The sequence below is a fragment of the Bos indicus genome, chromosome 3 (assembly GCF_029378745.1).
Source record: "Bos indicus isolate NIAB-ARS_2022 breed Sahiwal x Tharparkar chromosome 3, NIAB-ARS_B.indTharparkar_mat_pri_1.0, whole genome shotgun sequence".
NCBI classification, from domain to species: Eukaryota; Metazoa; Chordata; class Mammalia; order Artiodactyla; family Bovidae; genus Bos; species Bos indicus.
In genome coordinates, this window is record NC_091762.1 from 33,715,456 (window position 1) to 33,730,649 (window position 15,194).

Here is a 15,194-nt window from a genome sequence, read left to right on the forward strand (position 1 = left end):
GGGGAAGGTTCAAGCCCAGGCCTCTGGACTGTATACAGCATCACTGGGCCCTCCCTTCTCTCCATGTTCTGCGGCAGGCAGTCCTTTCATTGGGAATTTCCGGGTGATGGAGGCATCACTTCTGGCTCAGACAGTAAGAGTCCTCGGGGGCCTATGGGCCAAACCTACCAAGGGAAGGTGTCCACAGCACATGTCTGGGGTTGTGTGTCCTAAGGAACGCCAAGGCCAAGTGCTAAGCACGGATGTCACCGGCAGGGCTTGGCTGAGACAAGAGGATCTTGTCTTATTTCCAGACTAGAGAGAATAAAGGCCTCTATTTGGAGCCCCTGCCCCCCAGCTGGCTCCTCTGCTCCCGGAAGGGCCTCTCATTCCCCTCCTGGGAGGGCCTGGAGAGCGTGCCCTTCCTCCTGACCTGCTCAGGGAGGGGCTCTGCTAAGGTCAGGCAGCACCCCACTTGGGCCCATGGCCGCCCCAGCCGCTGCAGAGTTCTTGGCGGGCACCTGGTCTGGTTCTCCTGGCACGGCGAGGAATGTGCTTCTGTCATCCTATCCTCCCTCCCCAACCCTAACCCAGCGCAGAATTGGATTAAGAACAAAAATATGAGCTGTGTTTGTTTTAATCAGCTTCAAGACATGGGGGCTTTTAAAGGGAAGGAGAGCAGGCCGGAGCTGGCCCCGGGGCAGGCAGGCTGGGCGGTGATGCCATCCCAGGGTCAGGAGCACGCCGAGCCATGAGTGCATCTGCAGGTCAGATCCTGGGGCAGATAAGGGCTGAGAGGGAAAGGACCTGGGGGGCCAGGGGGCTGGAGGAAGGATGAAAAGGATAGGAAGGAGGGAGGGAAAGACAGGGTTTTCCCTAAGCCTGCAGAGGGCCAGCAGCCAGCAGTCCCATCAAGTCCCTCTTGCTGGCATGACAAGAGGCAGGAGGGGAGGATGCTGTGAGGCTGGGGGAAGCCCCTGGAGCCCAGAAGAGCCAACAGAGAATCATTTTTTGGCTCCTCTTGGCCTTTGGAATGAGGGATAATGGAAAGGAGTCGAGGAAGAGTCAACTGCAGTCTCCACCACCCGATGGCAGGAAGAGCCCCTGCCTGGGGTCACCACAGAATCCAAGCAAGGGTATCTGGGCTGGAGCTGGCACCAGAGGGGACAGGTGCTGACAGTGAGTCAACCACACAGAACCCAGAGGCAATTGCGAGGTGTGAGGGTCATGTTGAGGGAATCAAGGCCTGAAGGAGCAAGAGGCTGGGAAAACAATGATCTCCCTGGGTAGATCTCAGGTTACATGAAGACCTGGGGGCCATGGGGTATGGGGAAGGGTTCTGAAGAGGGAGCCAGAGGGTGCTCTGGGATCTTGGAGCAACTGCTTTTTAAAAAGCCCCTGTGGCCATACGACTGTATACTTGCTATACGAGAGGTTATCTTTACATGTGCCCTGTGAGCCAAGGAAAGCTGCCCAGAGAGATTCAGGGACTAGTCCAAGGTCACACAGCCAAGAAGAGAAGTTGGTACAATGACCTCAGGCTCAGGTTTTCTGGCCAGTGCTCGAACCTCCATGGATGGGACAGCCTCGGCTAATTCTCAGATCAAAGCCTCCAGATGGAAACGATAACGTCAGACAGCTGAGGACAGAGCTCCCAGAGGCGTTCCCCAGAACTCTCCTATTCCCCAGCCTCTGGGCATCAGGAGAAAGGCCTGGACTGGCTCCGTCCATGTGCCAATCACACTCCAACACTGTGGGCCATCCTCGCCCAGAGGATGTCTGAGCTAATCCCCAGGTCCCCTTAGATCAAAACATGAGCTCCTCGGGACAGAACCAGGTCTTCTAATTCAGGTTCACAGATGGGTTTCGGTCCATGATGACACTTTTGCCAGTCAGAGGTGAAAGTGAAAAATCAATAATCCTTATATGGTAACATTTGAACTTCCCTGGTAGCTCAGTAGTAAAGAACCCACCTGCTAATATAGGAGACATGAGTTCAGTTCCTGGGTGGAGAAGATCCCCTGGAGAAGGAAATGGCAACCCACTCCAGTATTCTTGCCTGGGGAATCCCATGTTCAAAGGAAACCTGGTGGGCTCAGTCCATGCGGTCGCAAAAGATTTGGACACAACTTAGCAACTAAAAACAATAAAATATGGTAACATTTAGTCAGCTTTTAAATTTGAAATATCGTTCCTGTTCTGATTTTAAATGTTCTTTCTTTCTTGTTACAAAACATGATGAAAGTAGGACTTCTGGAAAACCTGTTCTTGGGAAAATTAGAATTGTCAAACCTATGTCCATCCCCTTAATTTTTAATTGGTCCATAAAATCCACAAGTTTGAGAACAACTGTAATATTTCATTTGGAGACATTCTTACCTAACCTGAGGCACAGGCTTCCCAGGTGGCACTAGTGGTAAAGAATGCACCCGCCAATGCAGGAGATGCAAGAGATGCGGGTTCAATCCCTGGGTTGGGGAGATCCCCTGGAGGAGGAAATGGCAACCCACTCCAATATTCTTGCCTGGAAAATTCCATGGACAGAAGACCCTGGTGGGCAACAGTCCATGGCTGCAAAGAGTCGGACATGACTGAGCATGTGCACACACACACACACTGAGGCGCAGTGCAGAGCTCTGCACACGACAAGCACTCGGTACATGTGGAACAGGGGACGTCTTACAGGCCAGGCCAGCAGGGACTTGGATGTGGAGACCTGGGCTGTAGAATCTCCAATGACTGGGCAGGCCTGAGCAAATTCCTGCCATTTTCAGCCTCAGTTTCCTCTTCTGGAGGAAGAGACAGGAGGAGACAGGACTTTCAGGCAAACTCTAAGATGAATCCCAGGGGCAACATTCCACGGCTCCCAGAAAAGAGACCCACCAGCCTCAAGCACTGAGTCTGCAGCTATGCCCCAGGCAGAAGACTGACAGGGGTGCAGGGGGCTCTTGAACAGATGGCCCATGTGAAAGAAGTTCTAGTAACAACAACAGAGATCTGATGGCCCTGAGAAAAGAGCTTAACTGGACAGTAGCCAAGACTTAGGCCCAAAGCAAATGAATGCCCATTGGCCCATTGGCCCAGGCCTCTGGATGCATCTCCCAGCCCTCCCAGGCTGGGATCAGGGTCAGAGCTGCCCTTTCATTGTGAGTCTCGCCACCCTTCTGTAGGTCGAGTGGATCCAGTCCAAAGCAGCCAAACTGGACTTTCCCCTGCTCTGTGCCAAAGGCAGGGGATGCACACATTATTCAGGAAAATGTGCATACACTAGGGCCACATTAGTCAAATTTCAAATAGAAGTATTCCTCTACTCATGAGGAGGGCATGGCAACCCACTCCAGTATTCTTGCCTGAAGAACCCCCATGGACAGAGGAGCCTGGCAGGCTACAGTCCATAGGGTTACCAAGAGTCAGACAGGAATGAAGCGACTTAGCATGCACACACGTGTAAGTACCCCAGTGTGTTAAGTGGCAATTGGACTAAACAAAATATGAGCAGCCTCCACTCTCAGGGACCAGTCCTTGGCAAATACCCTACTGACCCGAGGGGGATACAGATGGGAGGAGACCCAGTCTTCCCATAACGAGCATTCTGGACCACAGAAAAGGTGGGTGTCATGCACAGACCCAGCAGCAAAGTAAAAGCAGGGGCAGAAGGCATGAACTGTTGGCCGTCAATGGGATCTGGAATGAAGCCATCTCTCTGCATGCTGGAGCGAGATCAAAAAGAGCGTGCTCTGATTCAGAGCCGGGCACTGGTACCCCCAGGCACTGTCTTCAGTGTGTGGGTGACTTTTTAGCTTTGGTCCAGCTGTGAAGAGGAAAGAGGTATCTTTGCCCGGGTCCTCGGGTGCAGGCGGAATGGGCACAGCTGTCCGCACTAAGTATGGAAGGAACAGGGACCATGGGGGCAGGGTGATCACAACCCTTCCACCCCCTCGGGCAGCTTAGCTCTGCACAGTCTCAGCCCCATTCCCCAGACACCAAGGGACACCCGCTGCTGACACCATGGCATTGGGTTTCCCTTGGGCCGGCTCAGGCTACTGTCACCAGGTCTGCCAGGAAATTGCTGCTGACACTCAGGGAAGGGCCCGGGGAGTGGGGAGGCCAGGGATTGTGAAGTCGGTGAGTTCTGAGAAGGCACTAGAAGGGGCTGGAGCAGGGGAGACAGCTCTGGTTCTGAGTCTCCATCCCACTCCTGCCCCTTCTGGGCCGCTGCAGAAGGCCAGGGAACCTGGCAGCTTGTGGCTAGCCTGGCCACGTGGAGTGCCATGGAGGGGAAGAACAGGACTCCCCCCATACCCCCAAACCCGATGCTATACAACTCTGCCCCTTAGCATCCCTCCGGGAGGAATGCCACGCCTGCCCCATCCCCATCTGGCCATGTGCCCAGTACACTGAAGGGCCCACCACATGCTTTAATCTGGATAAAGATCATGTTCCTTCATTGTGAGTCCTACTAGGTCCCAGGCGGTTCTCCGTGCAGCCTCGCCTGTGCCTGTACACCATCTCTTTCTCACTCTCTCGCCTGGGCTTACTAAAATAAAAATATGCAGTGGCTCCCAGGTGCTCCTGAGTATTTCAAAAGTTTGGGAAGAAAATGGGAACAAGGCCAGGGGTAAACGGCAGAAGGCGAAGGGACCTTCAGACTGGGAACTGGGACCCTCCAACTGTCACTGCCCCTTCTGTTCTCTGACAGGATGTATGTGCACATGTGTGAGCATGTGCACGCGTGTGTGCACCTGTGTGTGTGCATGCATGTGTTGGGGATGTCGGGGATGGAATGACCATCAGGGCCACAGAGGGCCACAGGACACTCTGGGCTTCCAAGGGCAATAGTTGCAGGATTTTGGGCCCAAGCCACTTGCAGAGAAACATCTGAACAGCACCACTCCCCCCCCCCCGCCCCCACCCCCCCCCCCCCCCCCCCCCGCCTCCCCAGCCCCCCTCCCCACCCCACCCCCCGCCCGTCAGCCCTGGAATGCGCCATCCACCCTGGCTTTGATCCTGGATTGCCCCACCCTAGTCCCCGGCTAGGCAGGGGGAAGAAGAAGGCTAGAGGCAGAAGCAGACCCTATGGACGTTCTGCAAGGGGCTGGGCCTTCTGGGAGAGAACTGGAGAGTGCTGGCAAGGGTGGTGAGCATCCTGTGAGTATGGGGTGGGGGTGGGGGTGTCCAGCCAGGGGACTCCAGAAGGTGATGTTCAGTTCCTGGTACCAGGCTGGAAGCCACTGATCTCACCAGCCAGCAGCTTGGAGCCTTCAACCCAGACAAAGGCGGTCCTCTCCCTGGGAGCCCCTTAAGGGCAGGGATAGGGCATCTCAGAGGAGGACCAGTCAGTCTATCCATCCATCCACCAGCAGGTGTTTCAAATAGCTGCCAGAGGCCTGACGCTGTGACAAGCGTGCGGAATTTTCTCAAAAAGGCCCACCTCTCCCTCAATCTGGGAGACTCGGGAAGGCAGCTGACAGCGGGGCCAGGCAGGGGAGAGCAGCGCCCGATTTCCTTGAAATTATCACCTACTGTTCTTACTCTTCATTTAATCAAGTAAGGACATTAAAGACAGATAAAAGTATGCTAACACTTTTTAAAAAAAATAAAGAGGATAAAAGGCAGTTCTTCCCAAGATCAATTAGTGACAGAGGTTAGACCAGAGGTTACTTTGTGGGGAACTGACTCAAAGAGACACCAGGAGGCCTGGGGGACACTAGGCAAGCACTAGTTTCAGATTGGGAATACACGGACATTCGCTGGCCTGTACTCTCGGGTTAGTGCACTCTGTTCACGTAAGTTACACCTCAGGAAAAAAAAGCAGAGACAGACAGAAGTCAGATGTTAGCTCACGAAACCACATGGACTAGGGCAACGCTTCATGAATTCAAATTCCAGCTTCACCTCTCAGTATCTATGTGGCTTTGAACAAATTACTTAACCTCTCTGTGCTTCAGCCACCTCACCTCTAAAAGAGGATAATAATTATACTTACCTCAAAGAGTTCCTGTGAGGATTAAATGAGTGAAAACATGTGAAGCCCATCCAACCACGTTTGCCATATAGTAATCACTTGGTAAGTGCTAGGCACTGTTATTAATATTATTTCAAGAAAGTGCAGCTGCCAATTTCATACTGAAATGCAAGAATAAATTTAAAAATTTAAAATTAAGAAAACATAAAATGACACTTTATAATGTGAATTACATGCTGTGACATGGCTTTCTTGCACAAACATAATTAGAGACTCTATATGTGATTACTAATTAATTATTCAACAAATATGTATTGAATGCCAGTAGCTTCTAAAACTATTCCAAACAGTAAAATAAAGCAGTGAATCAGACAAAATCCCTGTCCTCATGAATTTACATGTGGGAGACAGTACAGAAATAAGCAAACAAATATGTAACTCAAGGCTTCCCCGGTGGTCCAGTGGTTAAGAATCTGCCTTGCAATGCGAGGGACATTGGTTCAAACCCTGATATGGGAAGATCCCACATGTCGCAGAGCAACTAAGCCCATGTGCCACAACTACTGAACCCACACGCCGCAACTACTGAGGCCCATGCTTCTAGAACCTATGTCCACAACAAGAGAAGCCTGCACACCACAACAAAGAGTAGCCCCCGCCAGCCACAACTGGAGAAAGCCTGCATGCAGCAACAAAGACCCACCACAGTCAAAACACAAAATAAAAATAAATAGATAAATCTTAAACAAATGTTACTGTATATATTAAGCATCAGCAGAGGACATCAAGCAGGATAAATACCAAAAGATCTACACAAAACCACACCACGCCGAAACGGCAGGAAATCAAGACAAAGAACAAATCCCAGAAGAAGTCAGAAGGGAAAAAATATGCAAATGCTTTACTCACAGAGGAACAAGGTAAGGATTATATCAGACTTTTCCTCAGACACCAAGCAAGCAAGATGAAAGGGAAGTGAAATATTCGAACTGTTGAAATAATTCTGTATCCAGTGAAATCATCCCTCAAAAGTGAAAGAAATGGACTTTCTCAGGCAAACAAGGTCAGTAGTGGTAAATGCTGTGAGAAAAAAGAAAGCAGGGTAAAGGGTTAGAGAACAATGAGGAAGGTGCCGTCTCAGGGAGGTGAGGACATCTCCCGAAGGAGGTCCATTTCCATGGGGACCCGAAGAAGGAGAAGGGGCAGAGCAGGAGCCAATGAGGACCACGGAGGGAGCACAGGCAGAGGGAACAGCAGGGACATAGGCCTTGAGGTGTGTGGTGTGCTGGAGGAGCAGAAAGATACCATCACAGCTGGAGTAGGATGAGCCCGGGGTGGAGGATATGAAGAAGGCAATGCCCGAGGCCTGGGTCACAGGAGGAGTCTGAGTTCAGTTCTGAGTGCCAGGAGAAGCCACAGGAAGAGTCTGAGCTGAGGAGTGATACAGTCAGGCCTCTCTCTTCCAAAGATCACTCTTGGCCTCGGAGTGTGAAGAATGGGGAGGAACAAGGAGAACAGGTCCAGGGCAGCGTCCAGGCAAGAGATGGTGGGGCCATGGACCAGGATGGAGGGCAGAAGGGGGTGAGTGATTCACTGGGTTCTGGATACTTTGGAAGGTGGAGCAATCGGATGAGGGGCAGAATGGATGTGGGGGGTGAGGAAAGGAAAGGGCCCATGTGGGTCTTTGGCCTGAGCAACTTAGAGAGGGGCAGCGCCTGTGGCTGAAATGGTGCCCCTGCAAGAGGAGCCGATTGGTGGCCCAGTCGAGGTTCTGCTTTGTTAGGTTGAGACGCCTTCTAAGCCCGCAATCGGAGAGGACACGCGGACAGCTGGACATACTAGTCTAGCACTCAGGGGAGCGGGCAGAGCGGAAAATACCACTGGGAGTCATCAGCAGCAGGAAGTCAAGCTCACATGCCCTGCCTGTTCTCACGCTTGGGGTTTTCTCATAATCATTATGGAAAATTCCCTGTAGCTCTGCTAAGAAAAGTGGAAACAGTCTTTCTAGGGTTGTCTCATTAAGGCTGGAATATTCTGGGCGACATCAGAGAAGGCGAGACCAGCACCCCTTGTCTCCAGTAACTCCATCGATCCTCTCCCTGTGGGTGGTGAGCAGGTGTCTGATGGCCGAAGATCCAGGGAAGGTGTGGTCGATGCTTTGTGCCAATGGCCAGAGAAAAATACCACCTGGGCAGGACCACTCAGTGCCCTGGGTAGAACTGGAAACAATGTTAGATGGTGCTCTCAAGAGAATGAAATAATCATGCCCACCCACTTCTCTCTCAGACCTGATCACAGTATGCCCTTTGGATAATAGCTGTGTCTGGTCACTAAAACTGTGGCTGATGGGACTTAAACAGCCTTTTACAGTGGCTGACATTCCTGTTTAACAAAAGAAAGCAAACTGTAGACTCAAGGCCTTCCAAAGGCAACTCGAGCTACAATGTAATCACATTCTATGCCTTAGTTTTATTTATTTTTCTGGCTACCCTCTGTTTAAGACAAGTGCTACTGGTGTTCCATTTATAGTAGGACTGTACAATGTCCTTTGAAAAGATATTCATGTGTATGTGGACATGTATGTGTGTGTGTGTGTGTGTGTGTGTGTGTGTGTGGTGAGTTAATTTAAAGAAAAATGTTAATAGTACAAGTGGCACTCAGATGTGGCCGAGATCATGAAGGTGCTACTCACATGACGAAAGCCTGAAAAAACACGACTATAAAACATGAAGAAATGGAAACAAGAGCCTTGAATCTTATATTCGTACACAAAGCCCATAACCACCCAAATCACCCAGGATCAAGGGCAGGAGCATTTTACTTTTCCTTTATAGCTCCAGCAGGCTGCAGGTAGATAAATTTTCCACTTCCACCAAGAATGTTGCTTTTGGTATTTGCTGTGGCTAGATTTCACCAAAGGGCTTCCCTGGTGGCACAGACTGTAAAGAATCTGCCTGCGATGCAAGAGACCCATGTTCAATCCCTGCATCGGGAACATCCCCTGGAGAAGGAAATGGCAACCCACTGTAGTATTCTTGCCTGGAGAATCCCATGGACAGAGGAGCCTGGTGGGTTACAGTCATGGGGTCACAAACAGTCAGAGACCACTAAGTGATTAACACTTTCACTTTCACAGGTTTCACCAAAGGCAAAAATTCTCTGAATATACAATTCTCACCATCTCAAGGCCACAAATTTGATGTTATTAACACAAATGGTATTTTCCCAAACACTGCAAACTTATGAAATGCTTCTGAATCAGCAAACACTACAATATGCCCTTTAAATAACAGCTGTATCCAATCATACTTCTAACTCATGGAGATAGAAGTTCTGGGTCAAAATGTCCCCAAATGGTACCCTTATCAAAAATAAGGAGTAGGTTTGGGCATGACTCAGATCTTTAAGCGGCATCTGGCCTAGGCCAGACCTCAGGTGTCTCTGTGTATCAGGTGCTCCCCACACAGGACTGCCTGCCCAAGTCAGGTGAGAGTGTCCATGTGGGGTTCCTAGATCCAGGCAGAGAACAGAGCTCCGGAAGAACAAGAACAGAGGATATTCAGATGTGAGTCTTGCTGTCCTCTTAGCACCCCAAAGAAGCCACCACACCCCTTCCCTGGAGACCTTTTGGCCTAGTGGTGTTATCCCCAAAGTAGGAATTATGGGTCCTGGGTTCTCAGCACCTCCAGCTGTGACCGGGCTGAAGGAGGCACAGCTGTCTTGCCAGAGGCTGTGTCTCTTGCGAAGGAGAAACATCCGGCCAATTCCACCAAGAATGTCAGTCAAAATGCAGGGCGGGACTCGGTCAGCTCAGCCATCCTGTCCAGCAGTTCTTGTGTCCTGGGAGCAGGCGCCTGGATAGGCCAGGATAGGACCTCATCTCCACAGTCCTCTCCCATCTAAAACCTGTAGCCTGGTGGGGGCGGGGGGGGGGGGCGCCGCAGGATGCGGAGGATGTGACCTAGGATGTGGGGACCCGCGGGCTCCGTGGAGAGATATGCAGAGGTGAAAGGGCAAACCTGCTTCTAGTCTCCTTATCAGGAATGGCCGAGGGAAAGGGAAGTGGGCAGCCCTAGAGGTCAGGCTGGGGGGTCATGGCTGGGGCAGAGCGAGACCCACGAGACCTAAGAGGAGAGCCTGCTGGGTGGGGGAGAAGGAGAAAGGGGTGGGGGTGTAGAGGGAGGGTCAAGGAGGAACCAGCTGCACGGCCATTTCCCAAGTGGTGGTTGGGGGGTGGGGGGAGGTTGGTGCAAAAGCTAGGGTGGCCAGCCCTCCAGGTTTGCCTGGGACTGTAGGGCTTCCTGAAAGACAAGACTCCCAGGCTTAAAATGAAGGTGTAGCTCTGGCTGGGGACTCACCACGCCACCGTGCTAGAATGCCTTCTCACTTCTCCCCTCCCGTTCTCCACACAACAAATAATGACACGTCCCTTCTGTGCTAGCCTGCTGCCAGACAGGGGGCTCAGCAGTGAAAGGACAAGCGTGGCCAGGGCCGTGCAGGCTGGGCACCCCTCCCAGCACACGCAGGTGGACTCCGCACAGCACACCCGCCCGGCCAGCCCACCGCAAGGTGCCTCTGGGGCACATTTCTGGGAAGCTTTTTGTCTACCCCACCAAACCCCAAAGGTGGGGACTGGGTCTAGTTCACAGCTCTACCTCCCAGTGAGCCGGCCTAGGGCCCTGAGCAGCATGGGTGCTTAATGCATGTCTTTGGCTTGAGGGGCTAAGGCACTCGGGGCAGGCTGGAAGTGAGGACACCTGTGAATGACCAGTCCCTCACCTGCACCAGTACACAAGCACAAACACACGCGTATGCACACAGGCACACCTAAACTTTGAGCAACATGCTTCCTGACTCAGCACAGAAGGGCGCCCAGCCCTCTCAGCTAGGAAGGGTGACGCCTGTAGGCAGACCCCAGCCTAGGTTAGGGGAAGGTGGTCCCCTAGATGAGGGCGGGCAGAGCTGGCTTGTTCTCTCCTAGCTGTGAGGTCTTAGCCTAGGGCTCCATCATCCTAGTCCCTCAGGGATCCCACCTGCAAGGAGCTCACAATAGTCAATGTACCCCCTGTATGTCTGGGGTCATCATGGGGAATCAGAGCCATGCTGAGGCTCCCCTGACCTTGGTCCTTGCAGCCGGAGAAACCAGTGGGGACCCTGAGGGGAGGCTAGGCCTCTTGGGGCACAAGGGACTGCAGGAATGGAGGCAGTGCTGGAAGAGGGTTGGGGTTCCAGCGACAACTCCAACCAACTCCTCTGCCTGTTTAAAGAGTAGGGGACTATATCACTGAAGTCACCACGGGACTGTAAGCTTCTTGCAGACACACAAGACTGTGTGCACTCATCTTAGTCTACCCAGAAGGGCAGTGCTTAGATGGGCTTTCCACACTTTCCATGGACGTTGCCCTTAGAGAGCAGCGCCCCACGTTTCTGTCCTGCCCCCTGCTGACGTTTTATCATATTGCAACTCATGAGATAAAACGAAAAGCAATGGGTGGGATTTCTGACTGGCTGTGTTCAGCCCGCATTTGGGAAGTCTGGCCTTGGGATATCATTAGGATAAGACCCCTGAGTGTTTCAGGAATAGCTGGAACCTAGCCACTCCCAACCAACTGAGGAGTGGGAGAAAAGAGCAGGATGTGGCAAGACAACTTTAGAGAAAACAACAGCACACTCTATCCACAGAACACAGACAGCAAAAGCACAAAAGGGACCTTGGGCCTTTTAAATCAAAACTTAGGTGTCCAGAGTTGGATTATCAGTCTTTGGCAAATGCACACTCATGCTTTCCTTCAGTTAGTTATTCACTAGCAGTTTTTCATAATTCATAAACACGTATGAACTAGGAATTTTCTTTCTTTTTAAACAGTAGAGCACCACCCCCCCACCTTTTCTTCTAAAGGAAATTTCACGAGAATGCTGGTAAATAAAAAGTGGAACCGCTCTGGCTGCAGTAGGGGTGGGGGCTGGGAGCTGCCTGCTTGGCCCCCCTTTCACTGCTCCAACTGCCCTGAGAAGCCCCTTAGAATGCTGTGGAACATGATCTAAAGCAACATGATCTATGCCCAGAATGGCAGGAACCTGTCTCTTTCATTCCTATGTCCCAGCACCCAGCACATGCCCAGTTCAGTGCCCGGTTTCAACAAATGTTGGGTGAAATGAATAAGTGAAGCTTGCTGCAGTGTCTACCCAGGTCTGATTTGGGGCGAGGGCAATGAGAACTGTCTCTGCCTCCAAATGTGTCCCCCATCAGCCTGCCACAGTGCCTACCATTCCCCACCCCCATGCAGTCTAACGCTGCCTGTTCCCCGGGATTCAGAGCAGATGCCACCTCCTCCATGAAGTTTTCCCAGATGTCCCCCGCCACAGTCATCTTGCTGCCTTTGAACGCTGTGGCCACTTTATAACACCTCTTTCCTGCATTCTTCACACTCACTCAGCCCTCAGCCCAAGTTATTTGCATACATCTTATTTCCCCAACTATGCAGATGCTGCCCTCCTTAAGGGTAGGACAGGTTTGACTGACTGTTTCCATCTCAGCCTTTCAAACAGTAAAAATCATATCAATGTATTTGAGGTAGAAGGAAAGTCTCCTGATTTAAAAGGACACTGTGTCTCCAGGAAGGCCCATTAAAGTTCTCAACAAGGGCACCTGGAATCAATCTGACTAAGACATGAGTGCGAAGTAACTTCTCCACTCCAGCAACCATCACCAAGGAGAGAGCATTCAAGGAGATCCAAAATAGGGAAGTCTGAGTGGAAAAGAGACACGTAGGGCTGCATTAGTCCCAAAACTGTGTGAAGAGGTTGGGTCCCTGGCTCTGAGAAGGATTTGGAAAATGTGGTCCACGAAGAGCTGGAGGAAGGGACAGTGAGAGTAGAGACTGGAGGAGGCTGGAAGAGGGTCCTGGGTCCTGGGGCACTTGAGTTCGCCTCCCCACTCCTGTCTCCAGTGCCTGGCAGGCTGGGACAGGGGGACTAGCTCCCTTTTCCTCCCCCAGAACATCTGGGGCCGCATCAGACTTAACGATCTGGTAAAGAAAATTGTTATGGAAATATGTAACCGTGAGACGTTATCAAAGGCGTCTTTAAAGTCCCTTTTCAACCCCCAGCCGGGTGGAGGGGATTGGAAATTGGAAAACTGGGAGACGATTACAGGACCATCAAAGTGGCCGAAATTCAATCCAACCTGAAGGTTTAAGGATGGCTAGCAGACCCCTGCCCCAGCCCAGAAGGCTGCAAACCCACTGTTTAAAAACCAAATCAACGGCATCATCAGATCCGGGTCTGGAGCAAACAAACGGCGCCCACAAAGGCTTCCCTGGATTTCCCTTGTGTTGAGGAAATCTGAGAAGTGAGGCCCTGGGAAGGCTCCCAGCTTCCAGGGCTTCTATCTTCTCCTCCCCACCCCACCCCACTCCACCTCACCCCACCCCACCCCCATTCTGGGCTCCGCTCTTTGTCTCTTCATCCTTCTCGATGCCTTTCTTCTACATCTCTTTCTGTTTACTCTTTCTCCTTCCATCTGTCTGTCTCTCTTCTCCTTCCATCTTTCTTTATATATTTCTTGTCCTAACAGTGTTCTTCCTCTCCTTTTCCTGTTTCTCTCTCATAGTCTGTCTTTTGTGACATTCCCATCCCTTTGTTGTGAATTTCCATCCATTTTGTCTTTTAGCACTGCATCTGTCTCTCTACATTTTGTCTTCTCTTTCTCTTTTTCTCCCTTTCGATCTTTCTCTTCCTTTTTCTTTCTTTCACAGCAGAAAAACCTTTTCTTCAGCCTCTATTGAATTTTTCTGCCTTTCTCTGCTTGAGGATTTCTTGTACTTTCAGGCTACGTATGAAAGGAAATCCTCTTTGGCCGGTATATTTACCCTTATGAATCCCAGGTATTTCTCCCAGGTGACTAAATATAAATAGCCCTCCATGCATGCCCATCGAAAGACATTAGTCTCAACCTCCATCACCGTGAACTGTCCATAGCGGCAAGATTACTGTGCCCTGTGCCAGCATACACAGGCACTCAAAATGGACATGTGGTTTTACCTATGACCAGGCTCTGCAGACATGGAAATTTATGTCCGGAGGGGTGGAATGCTACAGCACATAAAACTGATACAGACAGAGAACCTCGGTAATTTACAATTCTTTTTTATGTGGAGTGAGAGAAAGAGACTATAATTTTGCTACTAATAAAGTTATCCATATTTATTCTCAAGATTTGAGGGTTTATCTTCGTTCATATTTCTTGCGGTCGTAACCTTGAAGGCTCTGTGAGATCGCAGGTTTGTAATTAGAAAACAGCTCAATTCGCACGTCTCTTTGGAAACACCGAGAGTTTCATTCCGCCCTGCAAAATTTGTCGGTAACCAAGCACGAGAAGAAAGCTCCATATAGTCATTCACCTTCTAAGAATCGTTTCAGAGGCGCAAGGGAAACACATACGTGTTTATGAAAGAACGGAATAGAGAAAGGGCAGAAGAAAACGAAAGCAAGCGCACGGTCCGCGCCGCAGGAACCCCGGGAAGGCGCGGGAGCCGGCGAGGCTTGTTGCGCACAACAGACGGGAAGCCGCAATTCGCTGCTGGGCTGCTCACCACGGCCTGCGGCCCGGATGAGAGCAGGACGCGAGCCGTAGCGGCGGGTTAGGGGCAGGCAGCACCCAACCTCCGGTCCGCCACCCGCTCGTCGTGCCGTCTGTCCGTCACGGGCCCCAGTGCGCAGCGCTCCCGGCTCGCGCGTTTTCTCGGTCCGCCGCCTCCACCTCTGCTCCCGGAGAGCCTGGCCGCGCTGCGGACAAGCCGTTAGTTCACCAGGCCCCAAGTTCACGGGCGCCGCGCGGGTTCCGCTGGCGTGCGCACCAGCTGGGCTCAGGCCCCAGGCTGCGGCGGTGCTGGAATCCTCGGCCCCGGCTGGAGAGAACACGCCGGGCAACCGTAGGCTCGAGCCCCGGCGGGGGGGCCCCCCTGAGCCTCAAGGCCGCGGGTGATCCGGGAAGAAACCAAGCGCCCGTTCTCTTTGATCTGGTTTTATAGAGATTTGATGTTGACATTAAACTTTGAATGCTTTTATCTATTTCGATCTCTCTCTTATTCTTATTTTGGGCGGGGCCTCCTGTGCCAGAGCTAAGGGCTGGCGAGGGCACGCGGGCGGGACGGGCACCGGGGTCGACAGGGCGGGCACCGTGGTCGGCTGGACGAGCACAGAGGTCGGCGGGCCCAGAGGTGACATGGCGATGCGAGAGGAACGCTGG

The 15,194-nt window shown here is 51.8% G+C and overlaps 1 long non-coding RNA gene across 2 annotated transcripts in view; it reads right to left on the bottom strand.

Annotated features, from left to right (window-relative positions):
* Positions 1 to 600: 600 nt before the first annotated feature.
* The window catches only part of LOC139182173 (uncharacterized), a 29,251-nt gene continuing 14,657 nt past the window's right edge, over positions 601 to 15,194 (bottom strand). For both annotated transcript variants that reach the window (XR_011565765.1, XR_011565764.1), the window contains exons 3-4: positions 5,966 to 6,105; positions 601 to 2,116 (exon numbers count right to left, since the gene is read on the bottom strand). This is a non-coding gene — a long non-coding RNA (uncharacterized lncRNA). The remainder of the gene's footprint in view (positions 2,117 to 5,965; positions 6,106 to 15,194) is intronic.